The sequence below is a fragment of the Urocitellus parryii genome, chromosome 8 (genome assembly GCF_045843805.1).
Source record: "Urocitellus parryii isolate mUroPar1 chromosome 8, mUroPar1.hap1, whole genome shotgun sequence".
In the NCBI taxonomy this organism is placed as follows: domain Eukaryota; kingdom Metazoa; phylum Chordata; class Mammalia; order Rodentia; family Sciuridae; genus Urocitellus; species Urocitellus parryii.
The window spans coordinates 47,880,865-47,905,225 of NC_135538.1; positions in this window are offsets into that span (position 1 = coordinate 47,880,865).

Consider the following 24,361-nt stretch of genomic DNA (forward strand, 5'->3'; position numbering starts at 1 on the left):
CCTCTTTTTCTATTTCCTGAAATAAATTGCAAAGTATTGGTATTAGTTCTTATTTAAAGGTCTTGTAGAATTTTGCTGTGTGTCCATCTGGTCCTGGGCTTTTCTCGGTTGGTTGACTTTTGATGGTGTCTTCTAGTTTGTCACTTGAAATTGATCTGTTTAAATTGTGTATATCATCTTGATTCAATTTGGGCATATCATATGACTCTAGAAATTTGCCTTCAATATTTTCTATTTGAGTACAAGTTTTCAAAATAATTTCTAATTATATTTTGTATTTCTGTAGTGTTGGTCATAATATTTCCTTTATCATCATGTATGTTAGTAATTTGAGTTTTCTCTCTCTTTCTCTTTGTTAGCATGGATAATGGTCTGTCAATTTTATTTACTTTTTCGAAGAACCAACTTTCTGTTCTCTCAGTTTTTTTCAATTATTTCTTTTTTTTTTCAATTTTATTGAGTTCAGCTCTGATATTAATTATTTTCTGTCTTCTGCTGCTTTTGGTGTTGATTTGTTCTTATTTTTCTAGGGCTTTGAGATATAATGTTAACTCATGTATTTGTTGACTTTTTTTTCTTTTAAGGAATGAACTCCACACAATGAACTTTCCTCTTAGAACTGCTTTCATAGTGTCCCAGAGATTTCAATATGTTGTATCTGTGTTCTCATTCACCGCTAATTTTTTTAATCTTCTCCTTTAAGTCTTCTGCAACCCATTGTTCATTCAGTAGCATAATATTTAGTCTCCAGGAGTTGGAGTAGCTTAAATTTCTTATTTTATCATTCATTTCTAATTTAATTTCATTATGATCTGATAGAATGCAGGTTAGAATTTCTACCTTTTTATATTTGCTAAGATTTGCTTTGTGGTATAATATATGGTCTATTTTAGAGAAGGATCCATGTACTGCTGAGAAGAAATCGAGAAAGTGTATTCTCTGATTGAAGGATGAAATATTCTATATATGTCAGTTAAGTCTAAGTTATTGATTGTATTATTGAGTTCTATGCTTTTTTTATTCAGCTTTTGTTTGGAACATATATCTAGTGATGAAAGAGTTGTGTTAAAGTCACCCAAAATTATTGTGTTGTGGTCTATTTGACTCTTGAACTTGAGAAGAGTTTATTTGATGAATGTAGATGTTCCATTGTTTGGGGCATATATATTTATAATTGTTAAGTCTTGTTGGTGTTTTTTTCTCTTGGATAGTATGTAGTGTCCTCCTTTATCCTTTTTGATTGACTTTAGTTTGAAGTCTATCTTATTTGATATAAGGATGGAAACCCCTGCTTGCTTCCGCAGTATGATTTTTTGCAACCCTTCCCCTTTAGTCTGTGGATGTCTTTTCCTATGAGATGAGTCTTTTAGAAGGAGCATATTGTTGGGTCTTTTCTTTCTTTCTTTCTTTTTCTTTTTGATACAATCTGCTAGTCTATGTCTTTTGATTGGTAAATTTAAGACACTGTCATTCAGGGTTATTATTGAGACATGATTTGTATTTTCAGGCATTTTTATTTATTTTGAGTATTTAACGTGACTTGGTTTCTCCTCTGAATAGATTATTCTTTAGTGTAATCCCATCCCTTTGCTGATTTTCATCATTGTTTTTCATTTCCTCTTCTTGGAATATTTTTCTGGGAATGTTCTGTAGTACAGGCTTTCTAGTTATAAATTCTTTTAACTTTTGTTTATCATGGAAGGTTTTTATTTCATCATCAAATCTAGAGCTTAGTTTGATGGATATAAGATTCTTGGTGGGCATCCATTTTCTTTCAGAGCTTGGTATATGTTGTTCCATGATCTCCTGGCTTTGAGGGTTTGGGTTGAAAAATCTGCTAAGATATGAATTGGTCTCCCTCTATATGTGATGTGATTCCTCTCTCTAGCAGCTTTTAAGATTCTATCTTTATTCTATATGCTAGGCATTTTCATTATAATGTGCCTTGGTGTAGATCTGTTGTAATTTTGTACATTTGGTGTCCTTTAAGTCTCTTGTATTTGGTTTTCCAATATGTTCTTCATGCTTGGGAAATTTTCTGATATTATCTCATTGAAGAGATTGTGCATTCCTTTGGTTTGAAACTCTGTGCCTTCCTCTATCCCAATAGCTCTTAGATTTGTTCTTTTGATGCTATCCCATAATTTTTCGATATTCTGTTCATGGCTTCTTACTAACTTCACTGTGTGATCAACTTTACCTTCCAGATTGTATACTTTGTCTTCATTATCTGATATTATGTCTTCCAAGTGATCTAGTCTACTGGTTATGCTTTCTTTTGAGCTTTTCGTTTTATTTACTGTATCTTTCCTTTCAAGGATTTCTGACTTTATTTTTTATTAGCTACATATGACATTACAATGATCTTGGCAATTCATACATTTGAATCATTGGGTATAATTTCTCATTTTTCTGATTGTACAGATTGCAGAATCACACTGGTCATAGAGTCACCTATATACATACAGCAATCATAATGTCTATTCTGTTCTGCTGCCCTTCCTATCCCCCCTACTCCTCCCCTCCCCTCTCATTTTTTTTCAGAGTCTCTCTCTCTCTCTTTCTCTCTTGAAGTACTCTTTTGCTACCTGTATTTGCTCTCCTATCTCTTTGTTGGAGTGATCAATTTTTGCTTGTAGTTGCCCAATTAGGTTATTCTTTTATTCACAGATCATTTTAATTACAAACCTTCTGATTTCCTTCTCTGACATTTCATCAACTTCACTGCCCAAGGGCTCTGTTATTATAGTATCCTATTTTCTTTGGGGCACTTTCCTCCTTTGTTTTTTTTATGCTATGTGTCTTCCTTTTTTGCAGTGTGGATCTGAGATATTAAAGTTTCTTCCCTCTATTCTTGTAGTACCTGTGCAGATTGTCTGTACCTCATCTTAATTTTGGGCTTCCAGACCCTGCTGATGTTCCTCAATGTATGCTACTGCATCTAAAGGTGGTGTCAGCAATAGTAGAGGTAACTCCAGATAATAGTTGAGATGTTCTAAGATGGAAGAAATCTCTTACAGAGATGGGGCTGAAAGAGTGGGCCTCACACTCCCTTTGTTATGCCTGCTCTGAGATGCAGCTGCTTCTAGGACCTGTATACTGTCAAAAAGGGGCTACTGTGTGGGGAAGGCTATGGCTATAACTACAGTGTCCCAAGATGGAAGTGGGTTGGGCTTAGGCTCCCAGGTTGTGGGTAGGGGCACAAACTGGAACATACCATCAATCTGGGTCCTGCACAAGTAGGTGTGGTCTGATCTGGGTTCCAAAGGTAGTCTGCTGGTGGAAGAGGCAGTACTGTGTTGGAGGATGGACTCTGGTGGGTATCTGACCCGCCAGTGGAGTGCTGGCCCTGGATCTACTGTGAGCCTGGGTCCCATGCATGCTTGGTGTTTAACTGCCATCTTGTGAGATGATGTTTTCCTTATTAAAAGTGCTTTTATTATTGCATTGTAGCTATACATAGTATTTAGGTTTGTTCTGACATAATCATACATGAATGAAGTATAATGTCCTTCACTTCAGTCCCAGTTCTTTCTTTTTCCCTCCCACACTTCCTTACTGGTTCCCCTTCCTTTCCTGTACTGGTCTTTCTTCTACTTATTTGTTTCTTTAAAACTGGTGCTTTATAGTTATACATAAAGGTGAAATTCACTGTTCCATTTTGGTTCACCAATAATCCCCTTTCCATCACTCTTCCCAAGAAATGTGTCTTCTTTTATACATTGCCCATTTCTGATATTATTATACTTATACTTTGTGTTTTTATTGATGAATAATTCAAAAAATATTGCTAAAAAGGGAAGAAAATGATTAAAGCAAAAAGTATACACTATTTGATTGAGTTTGTCATTGCAAATCAGATTAACAAAGATTAATATATACTGATATAAAGTTTTTTCTGCATAAAGACAACTTATAAATATCATATTTTATTGATCACAATAAAAAAACACATACTCTAGCAAATTAGAAAAGAAAATAATAATCAAGGAAAAAAATGAAAGAGAAACAGAAAATCTGCCTCAGAAGAATGACAGAACTTCAAACATATCAAACGATGATAATGAATTTAAATAAATTAACCTTTTATTAAATGACTAAGTATCTTAAAATAGATTTTAAAAATAAAGTGACTCAAGTGCAAAATTATAAAAAGACAAATTTAAAGCATGACAGTCAAAATAAAAACATACTTAAATTTAAAGAATATTTGAGAAGATTTTATAAAGCCAAAAAATAAAATGAAAGGAAAACTTTTTCTCTAAATATGAAATGTGAAATCTTGATATTTTCTTTTAAGTTGAACTCTAGAATAAAAGTCAACAATCATGTTGACTAATTTCTATTTGTAAATAAAACTATGTAAATTTAGATGGCAAAATATTAATTGAGGAATAAATTATCCAGTAAGTTGAGTATTTAAGGGAAAACAGAGTTATCTGATTCACAACTGATCCAATATCAAAACAAATTCCAGATTATTTAAATATTTAAAAGCAAAAAATGAAACTACAACAAATTAGATGAAAGTACAGATGCATTTGTTAATTGATCTTGTGGTAGATAAACTTTTCTTAAGTTTACAAAAAAAAGAAATTATAAATATAAGTATCAATAAACTTAGCAATATAAAACCAAAACCATTTAGATGCAAAAGAATACCATAAATAAGTTATAAGGCAATTCAAAAAAGCAGGGACATATGGGCCACAAATATGACAAACACCGGATTAGTGCCTTATATAAAGAAGTCTTAAAATAGATGGGAAAGAACAAGTAAACCAATAAAAAGGCCATGAACTGAAAGTTCCCTGAATATTCATCCTCATTAGCAATGAAATAGATTAAAATTAAAACAGCAATACATTATTTCAAAGTGAAATTATATGAAAATTTAAAAATTATGGTTCTCAATATGACTAAAGTGAAGTTAAAGCTGGTCCTCTTCTGCCCTCCTAGTGAGAGTGTTCTGTGTATGAATTTTAATCCATTGAGAAATATACGTTGAGAAGTTTAATAATTGCCTAACACGACCTGGTAATGTTTTTCTTACAATTTTCCCTAATGAAAAAATCAGATTGGTGTATGTAAGTGATCTTTATATATAATATTTATTAGATTATTATGTATAAAAGGAAATATTAAAACCAGTCCCAAAAGACTCTTGGTAAATGACTTAAGGAATGTAAGTATAAAGAAAACCAAATCTCCATGAAATTAGGTTTGAAATGATACTCAGTGACATGTAGAAATGTTAATTATGTAAAGTTTAGCGGGACCAATATTGAATTTCCCCCCAGAACAGTTTTTATAAATAGATATCTGAAGAGAAAAATGGAAAAGAAATGCCAATATGTGGATAATCACTTTTAAAATGTGAAATCACGTGTAATTAATTCATTTTTATACTTTCAATAATTATCCACAATGAACATGTATTGCATTTGTTGTCACTGAAAAGTAACCTAAAATACCAGTAACAAACGTGGTATGGAATTGAAATGGAAGCCACCGTCTGGAGACAGCCTTCAGAAGACAGGACAAGGACAGCCTTTAGCTGGCCCTCCAGAGTATATACCTAGACTATCACTTACAGCTGCCATCCCCTCTCATATTTTCACTGACATCAGAGCAGCAATACCAGGTAATGATAATTTGTTATTAATCAATTTGTTATACTTGTTACCCTTAATATGCTTATTTCTAATTCTATCATATAGTCTTCATATACATATATTTCTTTCTTGTTAGTAAATGTGTTAAGGACTGCATATGTAATTTGCAACAGGGGTTCCATAAACATCAGAATTACCTAGACTACTTTAAAAAAAAAAAAAAAAAACTATACCCACATTGCCGCAGTCCGGCTGCAGCAAAATAACGGGGGAGGGGTGATGAGCAACTTGTGATTGATACAGCAGGAATGGGAGCCTTTTATTGCAGGACAGGAGCGGTATATATACATTACATATAGCTTATCTTAATTAACATAAACTAGATACAGCAGTCAACCAATAAGTAATCTCCACACTTAATGACTCGCTGCTGTCACTTCACAAACCACTCCCTCTGGCAAAATGCCAGGCGCCATCCAGACTTGTTTACAGACCTTAACACCACATCTCATCCATAGATATTCCAATTCAAGAGATCTGGAAGTGGAAATTGGCAGTTTCATCTTCAAACATCTTCACTCTTGCTTTTGCCTACATAAGAGCTGAGAATCAGCAAACTTGGAGTGAAAGACTGAGTTTCACTTACAGCCAAATATGTTCAAAAATCCCTATCTTGTATTTAGATTTTTATTAGAAATCTGCTCTTCAATTAAGCCTTAAAGATTTTGTCTTGGTATTCTAGTCAAAGTTATGGAATATTATACAGACATTACAATCATGTATTTTAATTTCTCTGAATGACATTAAAGAGAATGCTCTTTAATGATATTCAAAAAACAGCTTTTCATGGTTTTCAATTAAATTAAGTCTTTGAGCATCCTTTAAATATTAACTCAAGTTTCAGACCAGGGTGCTAGGAGTTACATAACCTATCCTCTCAGATTATTATTAAATATTCTATAACTTTGGGTACATTGTCTGTATCCTGAAGTCTCAAATAGCTCTAAACTGTGGTCAGTCTTTTACCTAAATGAATAGGATGGAAATAATTAAGAGAGAGGCGTTTAGGAGATGCTAACTTTCAGTCAGCTTTGAGTAGATTTTACTGTGCGATTCACTATTTATTGATTTTTAATTTCGGGAAGAGTTGTAAGAAATTAAAGGGAATCTTCACGTGGACCTTCAGGTGATGGAGAATGCATGGTCTCTGTTTCTCCTACCCCTGTGTCTTTCTCTGTTTTCCATCTCATCTGCCTGGTACATGCTTCAGTACATATAACACTCCTATTATTTTCATCATGTCCTGTGGGATATTTCCTTAGGGTCTCCAGTGAGATCCACCACCATGCTGTATGCTCTGTTTATTGCAGAAGTAAACGAAGCATGCCGGGCAGCATCTGAAAACAATTAAAAATAATTGAAATGAGCTGCGGACTCCACTACCCTCATTAAGTTTTTTATTTCATGTTTCACACATTGGGGGATTCAGATCTGAACCTCCTATCCCACTGGCCTCCTGCTGGCAGGAGAGATCCCTTTCCCAGGGCAGATTCAGGGCCATCAGTTTCAATACCAAGTCTGTGCTCTAAATGACCAGGCAGGGAAAAGGCCTGATGGCTGCCAAGAGGCTTCTATGGGAGGAGACATCTTTCTCCACTAGCTGCCTCTGAGCAGCTGCTTTATGAATTAATAAACATCATCATGAATATGCACACATCCTTATTAAGAATTCACAAAAACATTAATCAGGAACTCATATGCAACTCGGGATATTAGAGTTAGCTTTGCTGTTGCCTTTCTTTGAGAGAAAGAGAAAGAGCAAGAGTGAGAGTTGGGGAGATACTGAGACAGGAAAGAGAAACTATCTCAGCTTTTTCTTTATAGAAGGATGAAGACAATGAAAAAGCTTGGGAATTTGATTAATATGAGACCATATTTCAAAAATCCCCATTAATATAACTTAGTCATAATAGCGTTAATATTGTAAAACTTATATTGGAACCCATGTGATCGTTTAATTATGTCATAACAACATGTGATACACTTTTTTACCAAATATAAAAATGGCTGTCCCAGGACACAGCTTCTGAGTGGTTGAAAAAAAAAATAGCTTTTTTTTTTTTTTTTGTAACCAGAAAGGGCAGGGAATTTAGCTGAGAGGTAATTATTCTTAGTGAGATATTTAACATGATTCAGTGACAGGTATGAGGAAATGAGATTAGCTCTTACCGTGAAGAATGACTCAGATGTAAGCTTGGAATAATGTGTGTTTAAGAAAGATAAAGGTAGGTATTTTATTAAAGTGGTGGTACTTGTGAAGATCCTTCTATAGGCAGCACTGTAGATTTGCATGTTTGACACAAAGGAGCACTGGGAAGCTTCAAAGTACAATTGACCTTTTAATTTTCTCCATTTCAGAAAGATCTGATTACCCCTAGGCTCATCTTAAAATGTTCTTCCTCTGTCAACTGTAGAACACTGATACTGCTATTTATTCTGGATGACCATACTGATGGGGCTTGGAGAGTTAGAATCCATTTACTTTCTTCTTAGATTTCTATAAGTAAATTAACCACAAGGGAAACTCCAACTTTTTCAGACAGAGGATTTCTTTCATTTTAATTTTATAAATTCAAGTGTTCTCATCATCCCTATGTTAAGTACTATCACAGTCTTTTCTGCCTTATCCAAGGGAAAAAAAATTAACTTTTCCATTTTTTCTCCCATATAATGTATGTTGTTTATGACAATAATGGCCAGCATTTTTTAACCACTTACAGTGTGACCATCATTGCTCTTGTCATACCTCCATGAGGTAGAACATTATGATTATTTCAATTTCTCAGGTGAGAAAAGTGCAGTGAAGGAGTGGGAATTAACATGCTTATTCAATATTTAAAGGCCGAGTGAGAACTCATACCCAGATGTTCTGACTCTTGCTTCTATGTTCGTAAGCATCACACCTACTGCTTGTGGGACTCTTGCCCACGCTCCACTGGCCTGCTTTATGCGCAAAGTTGAGACGAGAAGAGAGAACAGGACACTTGTTCAGAGATGAGAGAAGTTTAAAAGGTCTGGAAAGGGAGATGCATAGATTGATTGTGGGGGAGCTGCTGGTGTGAGATGAAGACTAAGTCAGGGTCATGCTGACTTAATAATCCCCATTAAGGAGAATGGATTGGCTGGTATCTTAAGGCAATGGAGGCCCTAGAGAGTAGCAATTGTGGAGGTTGAATGAATGGATTTGACATTCAAGCAAACATTGATTGGAGGATGATGAGTAGCAGAGACAGGATTGGATAGAAAATGTCATAGTCCATTCAAAGACATGGCTGTGTTTTTTTTTTGCCCTGAGCAGCCTTGAATATTGTCTTATATGCAGTTAAATAGCATATGTAAACAGATGGAGTCATAATAAATAGTAGGTGACAACACATACACAAATTATAGCAAGCTGTAAATACATCTTAATTTCTAAATCTCTTTCACAGAGATAAATGAATACATATTTCTAAATCCTTCTCATACAGAATATATGTATGTTCAAGGAAGTGAGTACCAGAAGCTCAGACAAAGATTGCGTGCTGGAAGGAACAGGATTTGAAATGTTATTAGTACATTTAATAGCTCTCAGTGTAACTTTTTCTAGTTGTACCATTCTCTCTCCTAGGCCTGTAGCCAGCACTAATTTCCATGACTGCATGAAATTGCAACCCCCTATTGAGGGGAATGTGAAAATGATTTTGAGATGATTTTGGCTCTACCACTATGTTTTTTGCATCACAAATTACAGATTCGAACTGTTAAGACAGTTTAAAGAAAAGACAACGATCAAGACCAAAACAATGTAAAGCACTAATTTCTGAAGGTTTCTAAACTCTTTTCATCTATTATAATTATTCTTCCTCTTATTCAGGACACAGAAATCTCACTGTAGGTCACAGTCCCTTTTCAAAATTATAGCATGTGGAGAGTACTCTTGTCATTAGAAAGAAAATGGGAGCTAGTATTTGAAAATTAAAATATCCAGTAATGAATCAGGACGAGAATCTACCTTTATGAAATAGATTTGGAACAGGTAAGAAAATCTTTAAAGGTTTGGCAACTTTTATGTTATCAGGGAATAAAAAATAACTATGAATAATTGATGATATGCTTTGGAAGGAAGGGATGTAGACAAAATCACTCTTTAAATGCAAATACATAAATAGACAAGGAACAGACAAATACTTTTATCTCTCTATATAAATGTGTATCTGTATACATACACATACATACATGTATATATATGTGTGTATATATGCGCATACATATATACAAATATACATATATGTATTTTGTGTGTATTTTGGCAGACCAAAGATGGAGAAATATTAATTATTAAATATAAGTCACCTAACCTTAAAATACCAACATTTTCTCCATTTTATGATCTGTGCAACAAACCTATAGGAACAAGAGACAATACATTCAATAATTAAATCAAGAAACTTTAGATATAGGAGTAAACACAGATGAAATGTCATTTAGGATTCATTTTATCTGTAACTCGATTTGTTTTCATCAAACCAATTTAAGACTAAAAAAGAATTGAAATATGGGTGATGCATGTTATTTGTACTACCAAGTTACTCACAAAAATAAAGTGCAAATGGAAGATAACTGTGATTTTACTAATTTACTATCTTAAAAATGTTATTGAGATCTTTTATATTTGAAATACTATCATTTAAAATTAATTCTAAAACACTTGTTTTCATGATTTTATTTATATAAACTGTAATTTTTTCCCTTCTTATATCTTGGTAATTTTGTAGAAGATTCCTATTCCATGAGAATGGATGTGTTTATAAATCCCTTCTCTTTGGTCTTTGAAGAAGTTTGATAATCTAGCAACAATATTGTAGTTCTCTTATTAAGTTGTCTTTCTAAAATTATAAGTTTGGGTGCGTGAATGTTTAACTCGTTTCATATGTCCTACTACATCTTTATTTCATGAAGAAATTTGATCACTTTCTGCAAATTGATTGCATTTGAGTTGTACTGGGTTTGAATGTTTAATTTTCCTTTGCATTATGTATGTCTACATTCAACCTAAACACTCATATGCTCTCAAGATATGAACTAAAAAGAAAATAATGAATGAAGTGCTCAATATATACTTTTACTAATAATATATATACTGTAACTAACCCAGATGGCTTTAAAAGTTCCCCTAAGCTTGAATGAACTTTAGACAGATTTGTTTTCTTTGACCCTTTACTTCTCATTTCTTAGAGTACTTAATTTAGAAAACCTGAAATTGTGAATTCTTTCTCTGCCACTTTGAGATGTAAATCTTGCTTCTTCACAACCCAGGAAAGTCTTTCTCAAGTACCTGGAAGCCATCTCTTTGGCATGCAAACATCCAGGAAGATTGCCGCAGTCTGGCTGGGCACAAAATCATGAGCCACTCAAACAGGAACAAACTTTATTTTGAAACTCCCGCCAATGCCCTGTATGCTCTAGGGAAATATGCCGACTCACAGTGGCGTTCTCCAGGGCACACACTCCAACAGGAAATCCCTCCTCTGGAGTTCCCTCCTACTGCAATTCCCCAACCAATGGGAACTCTCCAGGAGTCCCTTAGCAGGCTGAGGTGGACAGCAGGGGTCTAATATCCATATGAATGCAGATCTTAACATAATCATATCATCTCAATTTTTGGCTCAACCAAAAATGACATGCATCATACTACTTGGCTATGGCTCTTAGCAAAAGATAAGACCCCTTATCTATGTGAGAGGGTAGGAGCCTAACTTCCATTAGCAACAATTAGTAAATACAAATCATATTGGCCAATCTCCCCCTACATGTCTTCCAGTACTTCTTCCCTAGCTCCCCCAGCCTTAAAATCTCTCTGGCATTTTGTCCTAATGGAGTTGAATTCAATCTTTCCCCACTATGTAATAACCCTATGGCAATTTTCTTGAATAAATTCTTCTTGTATATTTAACTTGTCTGATGGAAGTTTTCTTTAACACGACCAAACTTTATGTTTTGTATTGAAATGTTATGTGAAGAGACAGGGCCAGGGATGTTTCCTAAAGGGTAATTAGATTTAACAAAAATCCTTAATATGGGAAAATAAAACAATAAAATTAAGAATTTGTTGTATATATTCAATAATTTTATAGATGTAATTCATAGAGAAAATTTATTAATGGGCTGGGGATATGAGTCAGTGGTAGAATGCTGGCATACCCAAGGCCCAGATTCAGTCCCAGCACTGCAAAAACAAATAAAATAGAGAAGAGTTATTAAGTTTAAAACATTTATGCAATTGATATGGATCCAGTCTTAATAGGAATTAATATCAATAACATTTGCCCTCATGCTTATATATGTATCATTCATTAATACTTTAAAAAAGTATAGTGGTCATCACTAGAAAGTGAAATTATTTTGTAATTTAGATTTTATTTATGTTTTCTTGATGTTTTCATCCAAAATTTTTAAACATACAGTTAAAATTTAAAGACAATTTAAATTATCCAATAGTATTGTTTTTATTTGTTTTTATTTTTAATTTTAGTACCATAATAGATACTATTATTGGCAACTGGCTTTGTTTATGTTTATTAGTGATTTTTGGTGGCTTCCTTACCCATAAAACAAACAAACAAACAAAAACCTATAGAGAAAACTCATACCTGTAAATAGAATAAATAAATAAATAAATAAATAAATAAATAAATAAATAAATAAAGTGCTTATGTTAAGTTTTCTCAACTTTCTAAAGTAAACATGGAAACACATTAATGTTTCAACTTCCCTCAGAAGCCAATCCAAGGAAATAAAGTTAAGCTGCAAGGAGCTCAAACAAATATAGCCCCCAAGTCTCTGTTCAAATTTCATGAAGAAATTTTTTTTAAATGTCTATGTTTCTGATTCTGAACTTTATATGTATGGTGGTGAAACTGAAATATTCTTTCCAGAAAGGGCAATTTATCACTTAAGTGACTTCCATTTATTATTATTACTTTTTTAAATACGTGGAATTTGGGAAGAAGCATTCAGCACTACAAAAGTGTACAATGTGGTATCTGAATCGTCAGTGCATCAGAGTGTCAATCATTTTTACACCTCAGTACCTGAAGATATTGTCAGACATACTTTCTCTCATTTTATTCAAAATTCTTTTCTGTTTGTCTAGTTAAAATGTTCCATTACAATACCTTAAGAATGTGCTAATACCATAAGCTTTGCAGGTGATTATCAATGGTATACATGGCTGCAAAAATAGATTGTTCTAGCTTTGAAAATAACACTCACACATGCAGGAAAGAAAAGCAATGATGCACAAAGAATAAAAAAGCCGTTTGTATTACCATATTGCTGTGCTCTCTGCATTTTTTTTTTCTATTTTGATGGAAAGGAGTTAAAGAGAGGGTGAAAAATACATAAATTGATAACATTTGAATAAAATACTAAATTATACATATACCCTCAGAAGAGTATCTAAAAGATATATGCAGAAAAATAAAAGATTTATTTGTATAATAAAAATGACTTTTTTCCATTTCAAAAAATTGCAGCTGAAGTGTTTTAAAAATAAGTAACTTTTATGTTAATTTTAAAATAAATTTCAATTCCCCAAGTTAATTTAATTCAAACATTATTATAACATTCATCTATATACAAACTTAAAGTTCTTTTAATAATTACTATTTTTAAGCATAGAGAAAATTTTATAACAATTATATTTCAAAAATTTTTTTAAATTCTTTTATTTCTATTGATCCAGAGATAGCACTGATAGCAGAAAACTACTTTAAATCTTTTATCTGAGTGAAAATAATTGATATTAAACAACAAGTTTCTTAAAATATAATAATATAATTTGATTGTACAATAGTGTTGGACTTGTAAAACCACCGAAGCTCATTCCCCTCCCTTAAACAGCCTCTCACAGTTCAGTAGCTGTCTTCTGTCTAAATCACTGATATGGATGATGGTTTTTGACATCTAACCTCTGAATAATAGAGATCAAGTGTAAGTTCAATGAAATCAATGTTGTCTAGTATTGTAACTCTAATAACTACATTAGATTCTGAAGAAGGCAGAGTAAAGAACAGAGCAAGTATTAGAAACCATAATGGAGAAATGTATACAATAGGCTTTCATGTCTCTTATCTCTTTCAGTAAAGTCTAGATGAATTAGAAAATAACGGATTTGTCCTTACTACCTGTCTCACTATCTACTGGGTGTGTGCTACTGCAATTATTGAGCTTTATGTGTCCTTGCTACACTTTTTGAAGTTTTAAACAAAAGGCAGTCACTGAAATCAGAGTAAGAACATCACTGTGTCTTCCTCTGCAAATGAGGAGACTGGCTGGCACCTACACTTAATTGCTCTTTAAACTGGACAGAGCACCACGTTTCTCTGTGCCTTAGCAGCTTTGCAAAGTATATGCCTATAAGAGATATAATAGGATATAACAGGAATTTCATTTGGTCTTTTGTCAGAAAGCCTTATGAAATTAATTTTATATTACTTCCACTGTTGTTGTTGTTGTTGTTTTTTCCTTTTAGAGAGTGATATAAATAGGGAAGCCTGAGAAAATGAGAGTTGGGATATTTGCTTCAACTTTTCCTGATATTTCTCTTTGAAAGTTCTGAATTTTAAAAATATATTTGTTAAAAAATAAAGTTAGGAGGACTGATTGTTATTTATAAGCACTTAATCACTTTATAAGAAATATGTCAAACTTTTTCTTGATATATGAAATCCTCCAATAATATCACCAGAACTTCTTCTGAAAGGTACATGTAATTTTCTCTCTGTGCTAATGACAAAAATAGTTATTAATTTACCATTTTCTGCAAATTATGTTTGAAAAAGCCAACCTTGCTTTATTTAACAGACAATGACTCTCATGCATGATAATTACTAATAGAGAGGACATTTCCTGGTAAATAAAAGAAAAATAAATTAACAGAAAGGCTAAACACATAGTCCAAATAATGATTTAAAAAATAGAGAATATCTGGAAAGTTACATTCAGAAGCATAATTTTTATTTTTTATGGTCAAAAAAATAAAATAATATGGAAAGCTATTTTGGGGGAAAAAGTGACTAAATATTGCTTATATAGCTTGGTGAGGGAGCAAAGGAAGTGAGTTCAGTGGCTGTAATCTCCTGTCATGAAGCTATGTTAGCTTGTGCTTGCATCTCCTTATGGAACTTGCCTGTCAGGCCACAGAACTTGTAACAGATGCTCAGGTATTCTCACACAGTCAGTCTTCCAGTCATAGTGACAACTTCTTCACAAGTCAGCTTTTAGGTATTTAAGTGATACTGTGGAATGTGAAGTTGAGTAGACATTTTCTGTTGTCCTGGATATCAGTAACTAGAAAGCAAAACTGAAGACAAAGCTTATGATTTTGATATTTTGAAGAAAGGGATAATCACAGAATATCTTAGGTCTTTTGAAGATGTGAGGAGAAATGATGTTGTTAATCCAATCATTAACCTCCATGGAGTAAAAGAAACATACCTATTGTCTATAGTCCAGAAAACAAGATTCCAGTTACCCTTACCAGTGGTCCTCTCCTTTCCCCCTGGAGGATGGGATGGATATTCTTCAACCAACTATGTATAATAAGTGAAGGTTCTAAGAGAAACTATCATCTAGAAGAGAAGACAGGTACCTTAAACACTGCTTGAGTACTTACTGCTAAGGGACCAGTGAACTTCACATGGTACTAACATCAGAGCAAAGTGGTGAAGACACCTCTTGAGAAAACATGACTACTTCCTTGAAATTTGGTTTTAGCATACAGATATGGTTATTAATGTTTCTGAGTTGTCTGCAAAATACTGGTAGTAGGAAGCTTGCTAAAGAAGCCCACATTATAAGGCCAAGTAGGAACTTCATAGTGTTTTATGCCCAGAAGAATAAGACTCCTATAACTTCACCAGTTTTTATTGATCTTTGGATTACTGGGAAATAGAGTGATGGTTTATTTGGCTCCATCTGAGGGAATATAAAGGTGAAAGAAAGGCCCACAATAAAATATTGCCCTGATGGTTGGCAAATATTTTTCCTATCTAAATTTGGAGTGAGGAGCAAAGTCTACTGGCGAGATCTGAAGATGGTGAGGCTGATTCTGCCTAAGTAGATATTCTCTGATTTTGGAGTCAGCAATAAAAGGGTACAATGTCCACAACAAAAGCAGGCATGTGACCTACATGGAAAACATCACACCAACAGACCACTAAGAGCAAGAAGAACCAGTCGCAGCTAGAGTGACATTAGCAAAGTCTCTCCATTACCAATAGAGTTGAATGTGCAAACAAAATTTTAAAAATGGTATTTTGTATTTTTAATTGTTTATGTCCAAATCTATTTTACTCAACTAGAAGCTATCACACTTATTTCAACACAACAGAAAACAGGTACTACAAGCCAGATTCATGTAGTCACACACTTGTCTTTTAATCAGGTTTTATGTCAGAGATTTGTTGCTCTTGTTCTGTGTGAAAATATTATGCACATAAATAAAAGTGTTATATGTATATATATATATATATATATATGTGTGTGTGTGTGTGTGTGTATGTATTTTATATATATATATATATATATATATATATATATATATATATATACTTAAATGATCTCAATTTTTAAACTGTAACTGAGTTGAAAATATAACTTTTTTTCAATAACATTATTCAATTTCAAAAAGATTCAAAGTTCAGGAAACAATTTATTATATCCAAAGGAACACATATTTTGGAAACAAATAAGTCTAGTCTCTAATCACCTTCCAAAATTAATTTTCATGGAATTTTGGACAAGCTTTTCTAAGCCTTTGTTTACCTACTAGTAAAGGCCCAACTCAACATGCATTTCTGTCTGAATCCACAAAGAAACATGAGATCTAAGAAAGACAAAGCACAAACAAAAAGAAACATCTTTTAATAAGAGTTGTCTCAAATATTAGAATTAATAGTATCACTAAGCCTGCACTTGTTATAAGGAAATTTGTAGGACTGGGGATGGATCTCATTGATAGAGTCCTAGACTTGCAAGCATGATGTCCTGTTTTTGATCTTCAGCGCACGTGCACACACACACACACACAAAATAAATAAATAAATAAATAAATAAATAAATAAATAAAATAAAAAATATAAAATATGCAAAATAAAAGTCAGAGAGGAAAAGGGTAAAGATAGCAAACAAACTTGATAAAAAAGATGATAGCTTGAGGGTATGAAAATAAGAGGGACAATTCCTAGAATATACAGAAATTATTGGAACTTTGTAGAGACTTATATGTACCACAGTGATTGCAAATGTAACAGTGAAAATTAATTTGCATTTTGTCTAACATCTAAAAAGTCTATTAAAATCTCCCATGGGCAATTTGAATAGGCAAAGCTAAAATGAGATGCACTTTCCACCTTTTTCATGCCTGTCTTTTTGCCCTTGCAATGTGAAACCATCCCCTTCACAATTCAGATTCTGTACAAGCATTTTGAATGATTCTCTATTCTATACAGTCTCTCACTACTCATTCTCAGTTTAGGTTAAGTATCTTGAATTTTTATATGAAACTTTTTCTTTTTGTTGAAAAGATTTCTATGAGGGCTGAGTGGTGGCTCAGGGGTAAAGGGCTCGCCTAGCATGTGCAAGGCCCTGGGTTCAATCCTCAGCACCACATAAAAATAAAATAAAGATATTATATCCAACTACAACTAAAAAATAAATTAAAAAAAGAAAAGATTTCTATGAAACATTATTGTAATTGAGAACTTTGACAAGTTCTAAATAATGATTTTTGGAACCAGGCTGAAAGCATAATGTTTTAGATATATTCTGTCCAAAAAGATCATTTTATATTATGTAAATAATATGTAAAATTCTTATGAATATATATGTAATGTACATTTTATGAACGAATTACAGTAGGAATTTGAATTAGTCAAACAGATAACCAATTATATAAGATGAATATATTTAACCTAATTTCAATAGCTTTCATGTGTGGGAATGTTAATTCAGCCACCAATGACTAGGTAGATTTCATGGATATCTAATGACATCCTGTATGGTAATCCCTTTCTAAATGACACCCTTGGTTTTTGTTTTATCCCTCTTTAGCCATTACTGTTGAAGTTAAATTTTTATATTCCTCCTCAAATTTTTTTATTTCCTGTGTATACTTTCATCAGGATTTTTGAAATAATACATCATACATGTATAAGAATATAAAGTATAAAATAAAGCCTAAATATTCATTATTCTTTTATTTTATTATTAGTCATTTATTTACTTAGCCATCAAACAAAAACTCTTTGAATGTCTCTTTCTTGTCTCTGGGTGTTGGAAATTGCTCTTTACTATGTTTTCAATGTTTTTTTCTTCAATTTGCCCCTGGCAAGTTTCCATTTATCCATCAAAATTCAAGTGAACTGTGCTATTTTCAATATAGCATTTGCAGACTACCTCAGATGAAGTTAATTGTTACCTTTCAATGATTCTCCTGCGTCTTTATTGTTTACTGACCTGCTGGCTAGAGGCAGGACCTGAAAATACTTCCCCCAATCCTCTTGTCTTACAAAAGCAATTTTGTTTCTACCTTCATCACAGCTTTTGCCATGTATGTTGGACTCCTCCTTGGTGATGGAATGGATCGTCTGGCTTCTGAAAGACAGCCCAGAAAAATATTCCAAGTTTACAAAAATTACTTTATGAGGTCCTTTTACATTTAACTGAAATAAATATGGACAGTTTGTTGTAACACAGAGATTTTCTTAAATTGTCACTAATCAGGGGATTATTATACAAGTTAATGTAGTACTTGAGTAGAAGATGGTTAAAATTCGTTTGTCTTGAATTTTCTTTCCAGATCCATTAGGATGGTAAATTTAGTGTCTTAGTAAAGACTTAAAATGTAACCATGTGTCTTAGTCTATTCAGATTTCTGTAAACAACAACAACAACAACAACAAAAAAACTAGGTGTCGTATAAATAAGATAAATTTATTTATTTCTCAGTTTTGGAAGCTGGAAATCTGATATCAAGTCAATAAGAGATTCAGTGTCTGCTAAAGGTTCATGATGTGCTTTGTTGATAATTGAACCCAGGCGTGCTTTACTACTGAACTACATCCTCATACCTTTTTATTTTGAGATAGGATCTAAGTTGCTAAGATTGGCATGGAACTTTTGGTACTCCTGTCTCAGCATCCTGAGTTACTGGGGCCGCTTTTAGATGGGAACCAATCCTATTCATAAAAGCTTAACCCTCATGATATAATCACCTTCACAAAACACTACTCCCTAATACTACATATTGGTGATTTACATTGTACATAAGTTTGAGGCACACCTCTGGGCCATTAAATATGCAGATATTTTATCAAAAAATCTGATTATTGCTGAGCAAAGTGATGCACGCCTGTAATTCCAGAGGTTTGGAAGACTGAGGCAGGAGGATCACAAGTTCAAAATCAGCCTCAGCAATGGCTCTAAGCAATTTAGTGAGATCCTATCTCTTAATAAAATACAACAAAGGGCTGGCGATATGGCTCAGTGGTGGATTGCCCCTGAGTTCAATCACCACTACCACCTCCCCCCCCAAAAATTCTGATTATTTATGTGAAGGCATTTTTGGTTGAACTTAATATTTAAATATATAAATTATTTATGAGCAGATTACTTTCCTTAATGTGGATGGACCTCATCCAATCAAAAGTTTGGATAGGACAAAATAGACACATCTCCTCAGAAGGGAAATGTGACTAAACCAGTTAGCATCACTCCAAGTGAATTTGGGGACTAAATAAAGATACAGACACAGAAAGTACATTTTGTGGGTGTTCAGTGACCTGCTCAGCTGCAGTACCCACAAGGGGGCCAAGAAAGAGAGTGAGGAGCATGTGCTGAACCCTTTTATTGGGGATAAGCCATTCAAATGAGGCAAGGGGTAAATTCAGGGAATTGAGTCTAGCTTCCCAATGTCTTGCTGTCAGCAGGTTGACTGATATCTGGGTAGGCCACAACCATCTCATGTGTTCTGTGGAGATCATAGGCAGAGCAAGGGAAAAGATGCATACATCGCCCATTCACACAGAGGGACAACGTCAGTTCAGTCCACCCTGTGTGCTCAGTGCTCATAGTTACATACACACACACAGCCCATGGATGGCTTGCCACATCTCCACACTCTCATTGCTCAAAGTTAAGGAGTGCTCAGTTCCCATGTGGCAGCTCTCATCAGGGAAATCCTCTTGTTTGACTGCCTTTAATTAAAACATCAGGTTTCTTTCTTTTTTTTGTGTGTGTGTGTGTATGTGTGTGTGTTTATGGAGCAGGGGAGTCTTCTGCCTTTAACTCAAACTGAAACATTGGATCTTATGGGTCTCCAACCAACTGGCCTTTGGACTGGAAATGCATCATTGGTTATCCTGATTTTCAGTCCTTTGGACTTGAACTGGTGCTACATCACGTCCAGCATGCTGACTTATCCTGCATGTCTTGGATTTTTTTCAGCCTTTGTAGTTCTGTGGGTAAATGGGTAAATATATGAATGTGTGTGCGTGTGTGTGTCTGCGTGTGTAGTCTGAGTTCATTCTTTTGACTGTTATATCTGAATAGGCAGACTAGGCAACTTATAAAGTATCAAAGTTTATTTAGCTTATGCTTACAGAGGTGGAAAAATCCAATATCAAAGTGCCGGCACTGGGGCCAATTGGCATTCTTGCTGCATTCTAACATGCTGGAGGTCATAAGATGGTAAGACAATGCCAGAATGTGTCAGCTTAGGTTTCTCTTCCTCTTCTTGTAAAGCCATCAAACCCATCATGACAATCCCCATCCTGATGAACTTATCTAATCCCTATTAACTCATAAAGGCTCCACCTGCAAATATCAACACGTAAGAATTTGGAGGTTAAGTTTCAGTGAGTTCAGATAAGATATTCAAAGCATGGCATGCCTGTGCATGAGTCTGTATGTGTGTGCAAATACATACATATACTTACATAAACACATACATATGTGCAATGTATATATATGTAGGCGTATATGAATATGTGTATATATTTGCATATGTATTCATACTCTATATATTATGAACATACATGTATATATACATAGTATATTCTGTTTTTCTGAAGAGTCCTATCTAATACACACACTGAAGAAGATTTCATGTAATTTTCTGTGAAGAAGTGGCATTTAATATTAGAAAATTATGTTCAATTTCTACATTAGGGAAAATGTTATATTCAATTGGTTATTAACATGTTTCTGCAAAGTGGAAACTTTCATGAGCAAACAAACAAACAAAAAACCCACAAATTATTTCTTCAGTTTTAAGCAAATTAAAATATTATTGATAATTAACTGAAAATTTTGAAGAGGTAATGAAAAAGATACATTATGAACGAAGATACTTAAACATTAAGAAATTATAAAATAATAGCTTCTCACTAGTTGTAGCTCAAAGATAAGTACAAATCTTTTCTTGGAAATGTAAAAGCAATCTCTTGTACATATACACTTCTTGTTCTTAGACTGAAAGGCCAAGTTATATATACAGTAGAAAAAAAGTACATCTGTTCGGACTACCACAGGGTAATTTGTTAAGTATAGCTGAATGTGAATATTACATGAAAAACTTGGGATGGGGACATTATTTGTTGACAGTTTTCAGAGAATTGAATGAGCCATGGTTGGCACAAACTGAGCTCAGAAAGGTACAATGTTTTTAATAGCCCCAATAGCACAATTCAAATATAGGTAGATTATTTTTGACATGAAATATCCCTTTAACATTCTATTACTGACACCTCTTATTACTGAAAAATAGAGATGTGAAAGACTATGATACCTTTAAAATTTTTCATTAGATTAAAAAATAACAGGAAAGTAAACATAATTTAGCAAATTTCTTCATTTTATTCTTCTTTTTGCCATTTTAGAAGGTAGGGGCAATAATCAAATTTCAGGTATTATAGTCAGAATCAACTCAACATAGATTTACGAAGAAATATGAAGACTGAAAAAATGAAGTTCCATTTTCCCCTGGTCCACAGGAAATTTCATTTATGGAGACTTCTTGGCTTTTAATACCGTGTGATTTTCTGATCCTGACATACAACAGATGAAGTGGAAATTTAAAGAAAATAATAGTGTCTATTATTTTATTTTTGGCACAGCAAAGAGTCATAATATCATTTTTCCAGTTACATTTCTGAATGTATGATGACTAGGCTTTTAGTGCCTAGAACAGATCCATAATGCCTAGTCAGTGGTTTCTAAATCTTGTATTTTTCCCCCACTGAAAAGTTCTTTTACCCTATAATTTTAAATCTTATAGCAGGAGAAAAAATGCAATATGGTCAATGTGCTTTTTCATGGCCTTCTTAAGGAAATATTTTTGATCAAGCAAGGATAAATGTTTTTCTTATAATCCTCTACTCCTTGTATAAGTCTTTCCTTTTATTGATTCTCTGTCACTCTTTTAACAAATTCCTCAAGTCTGATAAACCTAAGTGGTTGAAATTTTTAGTTTCTACTTTTCTCTAACATGTTTTTTCACCTGTTTTCCTCATTCTCACTCTGCATAAGATATCTTTTCTGCACTGCAAGTGATTACTTTTGTGAAAGAAAAGCTTTTGAAAGGTAATATATCATGAAGAAAGTACATCAAATGCTGTGCCTTCCCTGAGGGATAAGAGACTTGCTTTGCATTTGCTGCAAATGTTCTTGCCTTTGTTCAGAAAATACTTCATTTCATCAAATGCAATTATAATTTAACTGCAATTTTCCTGCATTCTTTTGTTATCATTTACATTTTTTGTCTATTTTATATAGATTATTCTCAGTCTATTTTATTTAGGTATTTTATTATGTTAAAACAATATATAAATCTATCATTCAATGGAATTTTTAAAACAATAGTCTTTTAGTAAATGTTCAACTGTATGTGTTATATTCAATATATTCTAGGTACTTAGAAAATATGCACAGTATAATGTGACTTTGAAAAAATCTGAAATTACAGTTTATGACATTAACACAAGGATGAATATGCTAACCTCTAAATCTGAAGATATTCTGGTTTAGAGATGCAGAGATATTTTTGAAATGCTCAAATGGATGTGCCTGGCTAGTAGGTAAGAATGCAGGAAAGGCATTCAACTTTATACATGGTCAACCTATATAACCTCCTTACCCTTCTAAAAAAATAGATCCCCAAGTAAGAAAATTTATCTATTTGTTCCATTTTTTAGTTTATTATATACTCTGTGCTAGACACAGAGGAGCCAGAGAAAAATGCTTAGTAGTTGGAAATATAAATTTGCAACATGACAGAGTTATCTGATTCACGAGAGAGAGATTATTCTTAAATAGGAATAATTGGAGCAGCTGCTATGAAGAGTTTTTTAAGAAACCTATATACAGAAAGTCCTTCAAGAGGGTTATGATAATCCGCAGAGACAGAATAATGTAGAGAGGTAAATACTGGACTATGACTGCCTATCTTGTCTCTCTTCGTACATCCATCTTCAGAATATTGAAGACTTTCAATACTCCTATTTTAATTCAGATACACAAAAAGTGCTTCAAATTATGTGTGCATGTGCACACACACAGCTTCTAGATTGAGATAAAAATGTCCAATGCAACACACAAAAATATGTCCAACACCTCAGAAAGGCTCTTATGTAGCTTTTCCAGGTAAGTTAACATTCTTAACCATAGTACTAATTGTTAGTTTGATTTGTATTACCCCATTCATATCCTTTTATAATTTGCCCTCTTTACATGTGCATGCATTATGAAACCAAGAAAATGGACAATTAAGTTTACTGTGTTTGGATCTATTCTGTTTAAGGAAGACTAGTCTATAACTTTACTGGTATAGTCCTTGCTCCTTTTAATATTAGAATGATATTAATTTCCTAATGCAAACTGGGAGTACATATCTCTGTTTATCTTTACAACAATATATGTACATTTGGAGTATTCATCCTATGAAGGTTTGATAGGTGTAAAACCTGAAAAAGTGTGGTGTGATGGAAACAAAATGAAAATACTCTGTAGAGACAGAGAGATTGCTCCTCTGTTCCAATAAGGGGAGGAGGGATAATTGACCATTTTCTTTCCAAAATGGAGATCATTGTTGACACTGCTTGGAGGAGATAGTGAATTAATGTAAGTAAAACCTATCTAGAGTAAATTAAAGAAAAAATGGAAGGAAAGGATTTGGAGGCCATGAGAACAGACAATTCTTTCATTAAAGTTTGCTTTCTTTAAAACGTATGGGTTACATAAAATTGAGAATGCTGCTTGGAAATGCTCCTGTACTTTACTACTACTATTGCTCATTTTCCTCAGTTAAATAAGGAGACTATAAATGGCAGTAAGGAATGGAAGAAGAAGCTGGAGGTTTGAAAAGAGAGAGTATGGAGTAATCATCTCAACTACAAATGTGAATGTCTGAGGGAAATGAATGTGTATGTTGCTACCCAACTCTCATTGCTCCAATGAAGATAAATAATTGTCGATTTAAAAATGAGAGACTAGTTGGAATATTTTTATGATTTCTTTTCTATATACTCAACTCTATCAGTGTAAAATGTATAATAGGTAGCTAAAATTTTATGGAGTATATAGTTTTAATTTTTTCACCATGTACGAAACAAGAAAATTTTAAAAGGTGAGGGCTAGAGAATGAT